Source organism: the organism of the source record quoted next, unplaced genomic scaffold (genome assembly GCF_019419815.1).
Source record: "Pyrus x bretschneideri cultivar Hongxiangsu unplaced genomic scaffold, Pyrus_bretschneideri_v1 Contig49, whole genome shotgun sequence".
Taxonomy (NCBI): Eukaryota; Viridiplantae; Streptophyta; class Magnoliopsida; order Rosales; family Rosaceae; genus Pyrus; species Pyrus x bretschneideri.
The window spans coordinates 384,662-401,614 of record NW_025999786.1 but is presented as its reverse complement, the minus strand read 5'-3'; the positions used below and the strand labels follow the sequence as shown (position 1 = coordinate 401,614).

Below are 16,953 nucleotides of genomic sequence, written 5' to 3'. Positions count from 1 at the left end.
TTGAGCTGTTAGATTTGTACACTTTTAAATTGTAATCTTATTAGTCCAGTAAATTTCTTTTATTCAAATAATTATGGTTTGTGTTTTTTTACAATTGTTTAGGACACGTTTTCATATTTTGAAAATGTTGCATTATAGCTTCATTATCAATGGAAGAGAAAATATTGCTCTCAATACAAACCATCATGATATCACTCAACCATTAATCTCTCATTCAGTTACACAATAGACTTTTCACAATATTTATAATGAAATAGGCTCTCTCCACTGAAGTAGTAGCAACCCTATAGAATCAAAGTCAATGTGGGGTGGTAAGAGTTTGGGCTCTATGGATTGAGTTTGGTGGGATTAGGATTTGAAAATTGGTTGACTTTGCGCAGGGTTTGCTTTTAATTTTTTTTTTTTTTTAAGTTGTTGCTTGTCTTTTTTTCTTTTTTATACAACAACCTACCTCAAAACATCATCGTTTTGGCCAGCATAAAAAAAAATAATAATAAGGGCAACTTCTCTTTGAGGCATTTTATCAAGCAGTTGGAGGGCATATATGAAGGGCAACTGAAACCCTCTAAGGGTAGCACTCAAGTCGTCAATTAAGATTCATTGGAATTTGAGGTTAGCTGACCCCCCCCCCCCAACCTTAATGGATCCACCCAGGATATAGGAAGACTTCCTTTTCTTTTGTTTTTCTTTTTGATGCGAACTTAATAAGCACACAAATTAAAACCCTCTTTTGACAATTGTAGTATATGTATAAGTAGGGATCGTTCTAAATCAGGGGATTAGGAGGGATTGCTAAATCACTTGGAAACTGACTCAAAAACGTAAAACAAAGGTTAAAACACTAAACTAGACTCAAAGAATGCAAAACTAAACAATAAAAACACTAAAACAACCCAAAAGACTCAAAACAGCACCAAAACACTCAAAACTGCTTTAAAAACACTTTCTGGGCAGTTTTGAGCACTTTCACTAATTTGGACGAATTTGGGTAATAACTTGAATCAAAACACTTAGAAACACAAACTAAGACACTTTCCAACTAAAGTAAAGGGGGGTTGAGTTTTTGACGAAATTAAATAAAATGCACAGAATGTAATTCAAACAGATTTTAAATATGAATTTGATGAAAATATGGATGAATACTAGCTAGAAGGTTCTTCTCCACACATGTCACACTTGCATACAAGATGATTTTTAGTTGGTCTTTCGATGAATCATGAAACTCAACACCCCGGGTTAATTAGGTCCGCTTAAATTAACCGTCAAGTTCTCCTTAAGTTAATGAATTGGATGGGACAGCGCATACGCAATTCAAAACATTCTCCAAAAGTCCTTTACTGAAAAGCACAATAAAGATACAATCAAAGATCATTAAGCAACATGAAAACTATAAGTGTTGACGAGGCATTCGTTACTATGATGAGCATGAAACTAGTGCCAAGAATTCATTTAACGCGATTGTTTATAAGCAACCTCCACTACTTGTGAATATAAGTTCATAACTATTAGGTGAAACTCACTTATATTCTAGTGTCATATTCATGCATGAAAATTAAGCGTGCACTCTCAATAAACATCCACAAATAAGTTATCAATCAAGCAGTTAAACAAATTGAATCCACAATTCATGAAATTCCAACAAAAGGTAATCAATTCATATTGTAAGCATAAACATGGTTTCGAATCACCCCCTAGCTAACTAGGGATTTAGCCTCTCATGTTCACAGAAAGAGAAATAAAATTGAATTTAAACATAAAGAACAAAAGATTGATTACACCTAGAACGCCCAACGAATCCACTTAAATTTCTGCGCGTCTAAGCTCCTCTTTCTTCTTCTCCTTGCTGCGGCAGAGATGGTGTGTGGTGAGTTTGAATGATTTTCTGGTTTAGGGATGGGTTTAGGGGGATATGGTGGTGCGGCAAGGTGGTGGGATGGTGTATGGAGGTGTGGATGGTGGTTGGAAGGGATATGGTGGCTACGGTAAGGTTGGGTAATGGCTGGAATGGAGGGGGAAGGCTGCGGCAGAGAAGAATAATGGAATGGCAGGGTGCGGCTGATATGGAATGATGAATGAATGGAAAATAATCATCCCCTAGGGTGCGGCTAAGTGTGTAATACCTAGGGTTTTCTGAAAATCCAACCCTAATTTATTTTGGTTAATTAAAATTAAGTTAAAAGCTTCTAGAATTAGGGAATTAAATCAAAAATTAAAGGGGATGGCTGCAAGGTGCGGCTAGGGTTAGGAGCATGTGTTTTAAGTGCAAACCTAGGACAAAATTGCCCTCCCTTGCACAGCAAGGGAAGGGAAGAAGGGTTAAGGCACGGCAAGGGCTTTAAAGTGGGCTAGGGCCTTTGTTTTGTGTCCTAAAGTGCATACAAGGCCTTCAAAGTGGCTAGAAAATACGACGTTTAAGATTAGGAAAGGTTACCAAAACGGGAAACCTAGGGTTAACTTTCCTACTTCAAGTAGGAATCCTTGTTTGAGTAGGAATCCTCGTTTTGGTAGGAATTCATCGTTGGAGTAGGAATTCATCGTTTCTTCAAGTCTTCAACACATTCATTCCTCTTTCGCTCGAAAAGACTCCAATTTGCATCTTCTTGCACACTTTGGCCTTATAATCTGAAAATACACAAAAGTGGCCTTAAACACTAAAATAACTAAGTAAACACAACATAAATGCACGAGAACAAGCTAATTAAGTCGCATGAAGTATGCTCCTATCACTTTTTAACTAAGTGCGAAGAAGATCCTAACATGAGGCCTCTTCTATTGTTCGGGAGAAAAATATCTCTAAACCAGAAGCTATTAAAAGTTATGAGGTGAATGCAAATCAAGGCCAACAAAGATCATCATTTGAGCAACTGAAATGACCGAATGAACAAAATATGTAACAGCATGAAAAAGCATTGCCAGATTGTTTAATACTGAAAAGGGAGTTGTAGCATTTGCCCCTCCTGCAATATTGTTTTTTGTCGAAAAGCAGATTTACAAATTTCCACAAGCCCGTTTAAAACAAGTGTTAACAAGGATTACAAGTATATCCCTTATATGCTTGATTAACTAACGACCATAACACTATGAATTTACTAAAAAATATTCACAAGATACCTGATTGTTGCATCTAATGACCATACACGATGAATTTCTTATCAGCATGGAATCAGTTATCGATCATTTCAACAAACATATAGAGGAACACCATCAACTGCTGAACCCTGCTTCAGAACTCAAGGTAACCACTCAACAAAAACAGCTCCAATCTTCTTTCTGCTGAATAGCTGTACTTATATTGTATACAGACATTATGTATATAATACTATCAAATATGATAGGATTTTTACAACCTGTAAAAGTAGGATAAAAACACTTAAAAATGCCTGCAAGAGTACAAGGTACTCGTAGTATGATCAGCTCTAGCCAGGTCGTTCTCTGCAGGGATTGAATGAATAATTTATGTAAAAATCAAGTCTTACTTAATTATTTGAAACAAAGTTTGGAAAAGGTTGATTTTATGATCTAAAATATTAAAAACGAATTTAATTAAAAAGATTAAAGAAACCGGCAGGAGCAAAGAAACATAAAAGAAAATAGTTTCTGAAAATCAAATTGAGAAAACACTAGGGTTCCGCCTTCACCTTAACAGTCCTACATAGTTTTATCAATTACTTTTGAATTACTCATACAACTTTGAAGATTAAGTTTTCCTAATGCATATTCTCGTCATGATATTCAAGCAAAAACGTATATTTAACATGCAATTTGTCTCTGATATTCAGATTAAATATGAACATGCAAGACTCGTTAAGTTTTATGAAAACCCTTTGAAAAACCATGCAACCCCTAAAACGTGATATTCATCCTTAGTTATACTATTACAAGATTAAATCTTACCTAGAAAAGGTCTTAGAATAAAATTAGGAAGCATAATAAAATAATAAACTAGCAAATATAAGGTTTCTTATTTAAAGTCAAATTCGGACTACAAAGAAAATCAGACTTTTGACTGACCACATCAACTCTGATTTGGTCCTAAAAAGTCTCTTTTGAAAGCTGAAGATGTCTTCAACAAATTCTCAATTGAAATCTTCCTCAAAATATGCCATCTTGACCTTCAAAATACCTAAAATGTCCAAAAACGTCAATCTGGAACAGATGCTTGCTAGGCCTTCTTTTCGTCGCCACGGTCAAACGGCTTTGAATTAAATTCTGGAATTATGGCATAATCATCGTGAAAGACTCAAAAATCTACTCCAATTGGAACTACTCCAAAATTCCTTCGTTTGACTAATTGTTGGTCAAAGTAGATTCGCATGTATCATAATTGAAATATATAACGAAGCATCAAAATCTCACCAAAATAATCAAAAAAACATAACAAGAATAGGAAAAAATATATAATATAAAATCAACTCATCAAGTACCCCCAAACTTAGCTTTTAACTTGTCCTCAAGCAAAACAAGAATCAAAAGAAAAAAAATAAAATCTAACAAACTAGTAACTTAAACAAAAATTAACTAAAAACAAAAACTTTCACCTTCAAGTTGCCGGCCATACAAAACTTTAAAAATCAGAACATCTTTTCAAAAGTTCCAATAATCCCAATAGTTTTTGAAAATCAAATTAAGAAAACACTAGGATTTTGCCGTCACCTCAACAGTTCCTACATAGTTTTATCAATTACTTATGAATTACACACACAACTTTGAAGGTTAGGTTTTCCTAATGCATATTCTCCTATTGCCATTCAAGCAAGAACGTGTCTAACATGCAATCCGTCTGTGATACTCAAATTAAATATGAACATGCAAGACTCATTAAGTTTTGTGAAAACCCTTTGAAAAATCATGCAACCCCTAAGACGTGATATTCATCCTAAATGAAATTACAATTATTAACCACAAGAAGCAATACTCAGTCCTCTAGTGATATTCCAACCGAATTGCATTCAACTACTTATCTAAATATCCTAATAGTAGCTAAGCATTAAGATACAATCTTCATCAAAGACTCACAAATCTACTCCAATTGGAATTACTCCAAAATTCCTTTGTTTGACTACTTTTTGTTCAAAGTAGATTCGCATGTACTACAATTGAAATATATAAGAAAACATCAAAATCTCACCAAAACATACCAAGAATAGGGAAAAATATATAGTATAAAATCTACTCATCAAAACACTAAGAAATAAGCTTCTTGGACAATGATATTTTCATATATGTTTCTACGCATGCATACCACTTGTTTAATTACGTAGCCTTATGGTTTTACCTATGTACAGTAACAAACATTAGCAACCATAATCCATCCTGAGTAATGTTGTATTACATCCTTTCGGAGAGATTATAGAAAAGGAAATCTAGAAATGTCGACAAAGTAATCTTCCCTTAGTCACAAATTTAACTGTATGGAAAAGTACATGATAGGATTAGTCTAGATAGTTTGAAATTGCATTATGGACGGACATGCCCCATGTAATGAAAAAACTTCAGCGTAGGATTGCAGTACGGGGGAAGGTAATATTTCAATTTCCATAGTTATTTGTAACATATGGTTTCGGGAAATGTAAATCAAGAACTCCCGCAAGAATTCCTCGAGTGATGGGAAGAAAAATTAAGAAACAAGTGCAAAATGAAAATCTTTGAGCTGAACCCAAATGGGGTGGGCAAGCAATTTTCATATCTTATGAAATCCATGAATAACGATGAAGAGAAAAAGGTGGCATTGTTGTATCCTAGGGTTTTAGTAAAATGCCGGAGCTACTAGGGTTTACCAAACAACTTTGCCGCACTTTTGAACATCTTAATATAGGGTGAATGTTGTCGTCATTTTTTCTTTAGTGTGGAGGACAATATGCATGGCTGGTAACACATCCTTCAATTTCAATAAAGGGTAAGTTATCGGTGTTCTTGCTATTTCACAGTAAAATTACGTAGATACCTGCTCTCAACAACTTTGTACCATTAGTAGTAACCAAGTAGCTTAAATAAGTGAAAAGGCAACCTTTAGAGCAGACATAAGATGCACGTTTGGTATCAAACAAGGGATAATAATACTCACGAATGATAAAAGTAAGAGCGCACACTGAAAAATACGAGATATACCTGCGTGGCCCCAAAAACAATTCAAATCTGCCTATATGGGATACACATGCATGGCCATGAGCTAGAGAACTTTGAGAATTACTCCAATTTGTCTATATGCATGTTTTTGTTTTTGTGTGTTTGTTCAAAAGCATGCAAGGAGATATATTTCCAAAAAATATTACGGATAAAATAAAATATGCATGCTTCAGATTCTTGATGTGTGATTTTACAATGGCTAACATTTTCTAGTGCTCCTATAAATGCTCATTTGGTGAATTCATATTTCATGCATGACAAAGTAACATTTAGTAAATATAAACTAGTTTGTGAGAACGATTAGAGTATACCCCACACCTTCTATAAATTATGCAGGCAGTTAATGGGGGAAGAACTTTCTGGTTTAAGTGCCAAAGATCTATAGAATTTCGAAAGCCAGATGGAGATGAGTTTGAAAAGTGTCCGGACAAAAAAGGTATCAAAAGCCTTAGCCTTGATTATAGTCTCAGTTAATAATTTATGCTCTCTTCTTTCTATAGCACATACATGGCACTCATTTTGGTTTTATTTTTCCTTCTATTTTGCAAAACCAGATATTTGATGATGAAATAAAAGAATTGAACCAGAAGGTTGCAGTTGATTAATGTTAATTCATTTTATTTGTATTGGAAGAAGTCCTAGGGTTAGTCTAAGTTAACCCTAAACCCTAGTCGGCAAGCATGGGTGTATGTATGGTTCATTGCAGTCTAACAACTAAGTATGGCTGTCATAGTTGTCATAGTTGTCATGGTTGTGTATGGCTGTCACAGTTGTCATTCTCACTAATTCAAGGGATTTCTATCTTGCTTTAGTTGTTAGTTGATTGTCCTCACCTTTAGTTGTTGGTAAAGCATAAATCAAGGAAGTGTTGTTCCTTGATTTCTTCTTCTGTTTTTTCCTTTCTTCCGCTCATATATATGGGCTTTCCTTGTACTTTGTTTACACATAATAACAATATAGACATTCAAAATTCAATATGGTATCAGAGCAGTGATCTCTATCGACCTGCTTCTGAGTACTGTCTTCCTGTTTCCCTTTCTTCTTTATCATGGCTGAAGAGAGCTCCGTGCATGGCGAAGAAGTAAACTCGCATGCTGCGTCTCCTTCATCTCATCTAGACGTTGATATCAATCCAAATCAACGTCTCAGTTCGGTCCTACTAAATGAGTTCAACTATCTCCCGTGGGAGAGAGCTGTCTCCCTTGCGTTAGGAGGACGATCGAAGCTTGATTATGTTAATGGCGTGATTCCAGCACCTGATGTGTCCTCATCAGATTACAATGATTGGTTTTGGAAGGACCAGCTGGTCATGTCATGGCTGCTCAACTCTATGGATCGAAAGATTGCAGAAATCTTCAGTTATGCGGAATCTTCATACGTTCTCTGGAAAAATCTCAAAGAGATGTATGGAAATCAGAATAACGCAGCTCGAGTGTTCCAACTAAAGAAGGATATTGCTAGTCTACAACAGGAAGGGAATTCATTTGTGCATCATCTTGGCAAGTTGACCACCATGTGGAACGAGTTGAATGTTTATCGGCCACACACCATTGACGCTGCCGTATTGATCAAGAGAGCTGAGGAAGATAAAATCTTTCAGCTTCTAGCAAGTTTGAGCTCTGAATACGAAGATCTCAGGAGTCATGTTCTCATGAATCCTGAACTTCCTTCATTCTCAAGTGTGTGTGCCACTATCCAAAGGGAAGAAACTCGCAGAAAAATCATGACTGTGGAATTAAAGTCAAATATACCAGAATCTAGGGTATATTTCTCAAACCACAGGGCTAGTGAAGGAGAGGAGATATAATGGTGGACATACACGAGATCATTGCTGGATTCTCCACCCTGAACTAAGGCCCAAGCATTCGAGGGACAGCAACAAGAGCTTCACTAGAGGAGCACACAACCCATCACCCAAGGCAAATCATACCATGACTTCTCATTCCGAGGAAGCACAGATGTTCACTTCTAATCCGGCCATGCTGATAAATGAATTTGCTGCCTTTCTTCACAAGAAACAAGGTGGTGGGGAGAATGAAGGATCAACCAGTCATGTTGATAACAAACCAGCTGCTCTACTTGGGCAGTTTGCTGGTTTTTTGGCTGGGAAAGAAGGCGTGACACAACAAGATATTCCAGGTATCTTACGATCCTTCTCAACTGCTCTTAAAATAGGTAATATGCATGACTATTGGATTATAGATTCAGGAGCCACTGATCATATGACCAACAAGTCCACAAATCTGTATGATTTTGAAAAACTTTCATGTCCATCCCAAGTGTCAGTTGCTAATGGCAAAGGTGCCATGGTTGTAGGGAAAGGAAAAGTACACTTGATCTCTAGTAATGTCGAGTCTGAGGCCCTATATGTTCCTTCATTCCCTTTTCAGCTGTTATCTGTTGGAAAAATCACAAACTCACTAAACTGTATTGCCATCTTCTCTCAAAAAACTGTGATTTTTCAGGATATCACCACCAAGAAGATCTTTACTACCTTGTCCAGCATGTTCAAACTTCCAAGGCTTTTCAAGTCACCTCAAGCCTGATTCAAGAACAACAACTTTAGCACCGACGCCTTGCACATCCTTCTGATAAAGTCATATCCTTTTTGTGATGTGTGATGTGTGATGTGTGTCATTTTTCTAAATTCACTAGGTTACCTTTCACCTCCTCCCTATCTAGGGCTAGTAATCCTTTTGAAATCGTGCATTCCGATGTTTGGGGACCAGTTTTGGAGTCCTTTGACGGATACAAATACTTTGTAACCTTTGTGGATGATTTCACAAGGATAACTTGGTTATATCTTTTGAAATTTAAAAGTGAAGTGTTGGAAGTTTTTCAAGATTTTCATAGACTTATAAACACTCAATTTGCTTCAAATATTCATGTCTTACGATCAGATAATGGCTTCGAATATATGTCTCATAATATGTCTAATTATCTAAGCACACATGGCATATTACATCAAACCAGTTGCGTTGGAACACCCCAACAAAACGGGGTAGCAGAAAGGAAGAATAGAGACCTACTTGAAAAAACTAGGGCCCTGATGTTTCACTCAAATGTGCCGAAAAATTCTGGTCTCAAGGTGTCCTTACTGCTGCATATCTTATCAATAGATTGCCTAGTAAGGTTTTGAATTTTAAATCACCCTATGAGATTCTAAAAGGCAGACAAATCGATTTGTCTCACTTACGAGTGTTCGGATGTACATTCTTTGTTCACATTCAAGCACAAAAACGTGACAATCTAGAACCACGGGCTGCCAAATGTGTTTTCTTGGGCTACTCTTCCACTCAAAAGGGTTACAAATGTTACAATCCCGCAACTAGGAAAATGGTTGTTTCAAGAGATGTCAGATTTGAGGAATCAATGCCTTACTTCACTCAACCTCTGGACTACTCTCAAGAGAGGGCAGAACATGCTTGACTTGTTTCCAACACCATATCCATGTAAAGAAGACGCAACGGATGTTATAAGGGACCAAACCCTGAATGAGGTCCATTCTCAGTCTCACAACCTGCAGAACACACCACCAGTGGCACCTGATGAACTGATCTTATCTGAACCCTTAAGAAGTCCTTCCAACCAAGAGACTGCTCAACTACCAGTGGTTCAACCTCCCACAGTTCGTCGAAATCCTTCTCGTGAGAGGAGACTCCCATCCAAGTTAAATGATTATGTAACTTACAATGTCAGGCATCCCTTGACTTCTGTTATTAATTACAGCAAAGTGTCACCTTCATTTGCTGCATTTCTCAATACAGTTACGGAGACCTATGAACCTCAAAGCTTTCAAGAAGCTAAATTACATAGCGAATGGAGAGCTGTTATGGCAGAAGAGCTTCAAGCTCTTCACGAAAACAACACCTGGACTATCATGAAGCTCCCTAAAGGAAAGAAGGCTGTAGGAAGTCGTTGGGTGTACAAGATCAAGTTCCATTCAGATGGCACGATTGAAAGACACAAGGCTCGATTGGTTGCTCGTGGATTTACTCAGACTTATGGAGTAGATTACAAAGAGACCTTTGCACCTGTGGCAAAGATGAATACAGTGAGGGTGCTGTTATCTATTGCCATTAACAATACATGGCCTCTTTTTCAAATGGATGTTAAAAATGCCTTTTTACATGGGGAACTAGAAGAAGAAGTTTTCATGAAAATCCCTCCGGGTCATCCTCAATCAAACAATCCAGACCTGGTGTGCAGACTTCATAAAGCCATTTATGGCCTCAAGCAAAGTCCCCGAGCATGGTATGCCAAGCTCAGTCATGTCCTAGAAGGAGTTGGTTTCTCTCGGAGCAATGCTGATTCCTCCCTATTTGTGCAATCGGGCAAATCTGGTAAACTTGTGGTGCTTATTTATGTCGATGACCTAATTGTTACAGGTGATAATGTTTCTGAGATTAGTGCTCTTAAACAATATCTCAGTTACAAATTTGCTATCAAAGATCTCGGCACTCTTAAATATTTCTTAGGAATTGAGGTGGCACATTCTCACAAGGGCTGTTTTCTAAATCAGCGCAAGTACATCATCGATCTTCTCCATAAGGCAAACATGACAGATTGTAAACCTGCTCGGACACCTTTGAATAGCAACTTGAAGCTGCAGTTTCATGGTGATCTCATTCCTAATATAGAGTATTATCAGAGATTGGTTGGCAAGCTCATTTACCTAACTATCACTCGTCCTGATTTATCATATGCTGTGAGCCTTGTTAGTCAGTTCATGCATGCTCCAAGCACAGATCACATGAAGATTGTTCACCGTGTGCTTCGCTATCTGAAGGGTTCCATTGGTAGAGGGATCCTCATGCGCAATAATGGTCATACTCAGATCTCAGGATATACAGATGCAGATTGGGCAGGGAACTCTCTCGATCGCAAGTCCATCACTGGTTTTTGCACGTTTGTAGGGGGTAATCTTGTCACCTGGAAGATCAAGAAACAAAGTGTGGTTGCACGCTCAAGTGCAGAGGCAGAATATCGTGCTATGGCATCAACGACATGTGAACTCACTTGGCTCAAAACTCTACTCTTGGACCTAGGGTTTCCTCACCTGCAACCTATGTCCCTTCACTATGACAATCAAGCAGCAATGCACATCGCATCAAATCCTGTCTTCCATGAGTGAACTAAACACATTGAAGTTGATTGTCATTATGTTCAGAATCAAGTGCAGTCCAAGGTAATTGCTACACACTTCATTCGCAGTCATGATCAGCTAGCAAATATCTTCACCAAAGGACTATCATTTACTACTTTTCATCACCTCCTATCCAAGCTCGGATCAATTGATCCCTTTGATCCAGCTTGAGGAGGAGTATTGGAAGAAGTCCTAGGATTAGTCTAAGTTAACCCTAAACCCTAGTCGGCAAGCATGGGTGTATGTATGGTTCATTGCAGTCTAACAACTAAGTATGGCTGTCATAGTTGTCATAGTTGTCATGGTTGTGTATGGCTGTCACAGTTGTCATTCTCACTAATTCAAGGGATTTCTATCTTGCTTTAGTTGTTAGCTGATTGTCCTCACCTTTAGTTGTTGGTAAAGCATAAATCAAGGAAGTGCTGTTCCTTGATTTCTTCTTCTGTTTTTTCCTTTCTTCCGCTTATATATATGGGCTTTCCTTGTACTTTGTTTACACATAATAACAATATAGACATTCAAAATTCAATAATTTGTTGTGTGTGGGGTGGGGCTTGTGGTTTGTGGGGTTAATTGATACTTACTAACGTTGTTTTTCACTTTATTTTCAGGCAAATTTCATACATCAAGAGAATATAGAACTGTATAAGAAGCTAGACCTCATAGGTAAAGAGAATGAGGAACTGCAAAAGAAGGTATTGTCCATACATGAAGTTCTAGTTTTCTATTTAACACATATCATAATTCATCAGAAGGGCGAAGAGTAACAACGGGTAAAGGGAAACTGAAAGGAAGCAAATGAGCTTAAAACATAATGCCATTATGTTAGTTATACTCATCAGCGAACGCGAAGATGTCTTCTCTAGCAAACACTAACACAAAATATTCTAATCTCAGGTTTATGAAGCAAGGGATATGAATGAGGGAAGCAAAACTTCCCAACCTCCATATAGCATCAGTAATGCATAAGATTTGCATGCACCCATCCATCTGCAGCTAAGCCAGCCACAAATTCAAACTCAGCCTGGGCCTCCACCTCAGAACAACGAAGTACCAGCAAAAGCAATCAAATTAGGGTATCTCCTAAAGACTGTTAACATATTATAGCATACCATATGGAATGGACAAAACCCCAAATAGAAATAATAAGAAAAGCTCACTATTTTGATTATGCTATTAACATCTCTTCAAATTCTGCAACAGATTACAACTGCATTAGCAAAGTTGTTTCACAGCTGTGGATGGCTATGTCATAATACAGAAACTTGCACCACAGTGAAAGCCAATCTTCTAAGAGTGAAATGTCATACTTATAGCAAACGGATCCAACCAACAGCTTTGGCATGAAGTGTTCTGTCAAACAAACTTTAGGATTTCTGTAAAAGAACAACCTGTTAGGAGTAAATTTATGCAATAATGGGTAACAATTATGTGTCTCAGGACCAACTTTTATCTGTATTAAAAATGTGTTGTGACCAATGAGAGAACAATTGTCAATTGTTATACCTAATTTCTGCAACATCCTAATTTTGAGCCGTAAATCACAAAAATTACTGAGAAGTAGGCACCCAAAACTACATAAAATTGCTCTGCACATTATAGGAGATCTGAGATATCACAATGAGAGTATGTGCACTATGTTCACATTTTATATCACTATCACACAGATAGTACAGATAAACACAAGTAAGCATGGGTTAATGTGTTATTCAGCACAATGCCCAGCACAAATTGTAGACACATTTACTTTGATTTATTAATTGAAAATTAGGCACACAATGAGACAAACCAGAATCTTCGTAATGTTAGTTGCATTAATAGTGCTTGCAGGCATCTATGATGTACTCTGAGATATAGGACAACTCACTACTGTCGTTAAAGCTGCTCAATGTGATTTCAATCCAGAAAGGAAACATCCAAATAGTAGATTGCTGGCTCAATAATTTTTGCCACATTGAAACTATTCCTTATTAGCCACTGCACTTGTCTAGAACAGGCCTCCTGAAAGATTTTATAAGATTTTTTACTAGAAAATCTTCAACTATATCCTCTGTTTATAAAACCAATTTGTGGTTGATATGTATTAACTTTCTGGTTTACTTGTATCATGATAAAAAAACACAACCAGTACATATTTAATAACTCCGAAGGCAATCAGTAGATATTTAATAAACTAGAAGGTGATCATGCTAATACTTCAAAAGTATAACACTCTTCTCAAAATTTACGCCTACTTCCAAGACACTTTTTTGAGGTCCAGAATTTCATGAAGGAATGACACTCACTCCTGCCAGTCTATATATGGTATACCTAAAAGATAAAATGAACAAGACAGCGGCAAGCATAAGAAAAGCTTTGTGCTTAATCTTCTAAAAGGTGGCCCAGGATTTTTGTTTCTAGATATGCAATCCAATTTTCTTTACCTCCATTTCTCTTGAAATGTAATGCACATATGCTATCTTGCTTGGTCTGAAGAGTCTTTTATATATTTTTTTTCTTTTTTTTTTTTGGTTGATAAACTGGGCACTGCCTAAGAACAAGGTAAACAATAGAAAACTTAGACCCTAGAGCTATGAGTCCTCAAGATACTACGTTGAGCCCTCCAAATACTATGTTCTTGGATTAATGATCAGTTTTCAATAATTTTGAATACCAATATAGAAAGGTGACTTAAATAGTTCATGGGAGAAATTAAGTCATCTGAGAGATATTTTATTCATTACATATTCTTTGTTCTTTTATAAATTCAGTTGCTTCAATTTAAATTATTCGATGGTTGGAAAATGAAGGGATATTGGGCAGCATACAAATGAACAATTTGAAGGCATATTGATTCTAACAATTGATTGCAGAGTTTATAAGGTTGAGGGGTAGGTCTGGTTGGGAAGTTCTAGCACAGTTTCCTTACTTTGTGTGTGAAGTACTTCGACGGGAAGTTCCAGCCCATTTTCCTTATTAGGTTGAGGTACTAGATGTAGCTTTTCGACGGGAAAATATGCCAAATATTAAAATAATAAATATTTAGATCCTATTTCTAGACACCTCTTCTTCCAAACTCTAGTCTGTACTTAAAAACGTGAGATCCTATAGCTAATATGCTAATCAGGTATACAGATCCGTATATATACCTATATGTATGCACACGCACGCGCGCACATATATAATGGATAAAATAATATTGTATCATACTGTGCTTTCGTTATTTATATACAGATGCAAAGCTTAGATCTGTATACTTCAGTTTGCCTATATTTCACCACAAACCAGGTCACAAATGTTGCGGTTTGTTTAGTTCAGGTTCGCGGCTTAATATGCATATATTACCCAATGAAAAATTCATAAAATGTGTTGGGCTTTTAACATGTTGAACAACATAACTTGGTAACACCTCACTCGTTGAGAAAGCTAATAAGGTGACATCTTCTTACAAGAATTCAGAGATTTCTTATTGATAGAGACTTAGATAGGTAGTCAACCGAACTTGGAGTAGAGCTGTTTATAGAAACTAAGAGATGCTCCTCGATCGCCTGACTTTACGAATTCAAAGTTGTTTAACACAAACTGAGAGATGTCACCGATTGTTAATCACAGAGCTATTTAACACAAACTGAGAGATATACTTGAAGAAGTTATGATGATCAGTTGTAATAAAATTAGGGTGGTCAGTTGTATTCTCAAAAGTGAGAAAGTTTTGCGTAGAGCAAAAAATTACGCAGAATATATTTGTCTGTTCAATTGAAGTTCATGTTGTTGCAGGACCTCACGTCGTACTGCCATAGAATCTGACTCGTGGATAAATATTCTGATGCTAGCCGTGTCATGTACTGACCTTTTCCCACATGTTGCTATCTGTTAATGTAGGAAGATTGAGAAAGATAGTTAGGGTTTCAAGAATTAGAGAGAAAGAGAGATCGAAGAAGAAGAGTGAGAGAGAATCTTAGAGAGAGAAGTTTTGCATTAATCTGTTATGATTTCATTTCTTACTGTAGAAGCTATTACATTGATGTATATATAGAGAACCAAGTCTCTAGCTAACTAACTAACTTAGGTATACCATCTTATGACAAGTGGCATGATCCTAACCATTCTTTATACTCTTACATCCCCCCGCAAACTCATGTCTTGGAGGAACCAAGCATGAGGTTGAAGCAATGAGAGTGAAATAAAGGAGCACTGAGACCTTTAGTTAGTATATCTGCAAATTGTTCCCAAGAAGAAACAAATTGAACCAGTAGTGTCTTCTTAGCAACTCGTTCACGAACAAAGTGCACATCGATCTCAATATGCTTTGTACGTTGATGCTGGACAAGCTTAAACGACAATGCAATGGCAAAAAGATTATCACAGAAAAGCACAGGAGCATCACGAGGTTTTAACATGCATGAACTGTAACAATTGCTAAATCTAGTCAAGCTCAAGCTGTGGTTTACAGAGCTCTATACACAGCCTCTGTAGATGACCTGGAAATCATGTTTTGCTTCTTGAAGGACCATGAAATAGGATTATTGCCTAAAAAGAAAACCATGCCAGTAGTTGACCGTCGATCATTAGGGTCCCCAGCCCAGTTGGCATCACTAAAAGCCTTTAATGACAATTCACCCCGAGTATAAAAAGACTAACTGATAAGGTACCCTTGAAATATTGTAGAATACGTTTCACTGTTGTGAAATGAGACACCATTAGAGACTGCAGAAATTGGTAGACTTGATGAACTGAGAAAGCAATATCAGGCCGAGTGAAAGTGAGATACTGTAAAACGCCAATGATGCTTCTGTACACTGTTGGATTGTTGTATGGAATACCATCATCCTTTAATAGTCTACTGTAAGGAAGACAAGGAGTGTCACAGGCCATGCAATCCATCATTTCAACCTTTTCCAATAAATCTTGGATATACTTTGACTGTGACAAGAATAAGCCTTGATCAGTTTTGGTAATCTGGATCCCCATAAAGTAATGCAGCTCACCCAAGTCCTTGATATCAAATTCAGTTGTCAAAGATTGAATGACCTGCTGAATAGTTAAAGTAGAACTCCCAGAGATAATAATATCATCCACATATAGTAATAGGATGATAATATCACTTCCAACAATTTTAACAAACAAGGAAGAATCAGAATATGTAGACTGAAATCCCAGAGATGGAAGAAAACCTGTGAACCTCTCATTCCAGGCTCGGGGAGCCTGTTTTAATCCATAAAAGGACTTGTGAAGTCTACAAACTAGCTCAGGATGAGAATGGTCTTCAAAACCTTGAGGTTGAGCCATGTATACCTCTTCATTTAACACTCCATGCAAGAATGCATTATTTACATCCAACTGCCGCAAAGGCCAATTAAAGTGTGCTGCTAAAGCTAGAACTAATCTCACAGTGGTTGGCTTAACCACGGGACTAAAAGTCTCCCCATAATCCAAACTAGGTTCTTGATTAAACCCCTTAGCAACTAAGTGAGCCTTATGTCGAGTAATAAAACCATCGGAGTTCGTTTTGAGTTTAAACACCCATTTGTAACCCACCAGATTCTTGTTAGGTGGCAAGTGAACTAGACTCCATGTGTGTTGATGGTGAAGTGCATTCAGCTCTTCTTTCATAACATTTAACCAAACTGGGGTTTTCAAAGCAGACTTATAGGTAGCATGCTCCACTTAAGCTAAATCAACACCACTAGAATCATGAAGCT

General features: G+C 37.1%; 1 pseudogene; it reads left to right on the top strand.

The window, feature by feature from the left end:
• Positions 1–3,157: 3,157 nt before the first annotated feature.
• LOC103956140 lies at positions 3,158–12,619 on the top strand (annotated as a pseudogene).
• Positions 12,620–16,953: the final 4,334 nt, after the last annotated feature.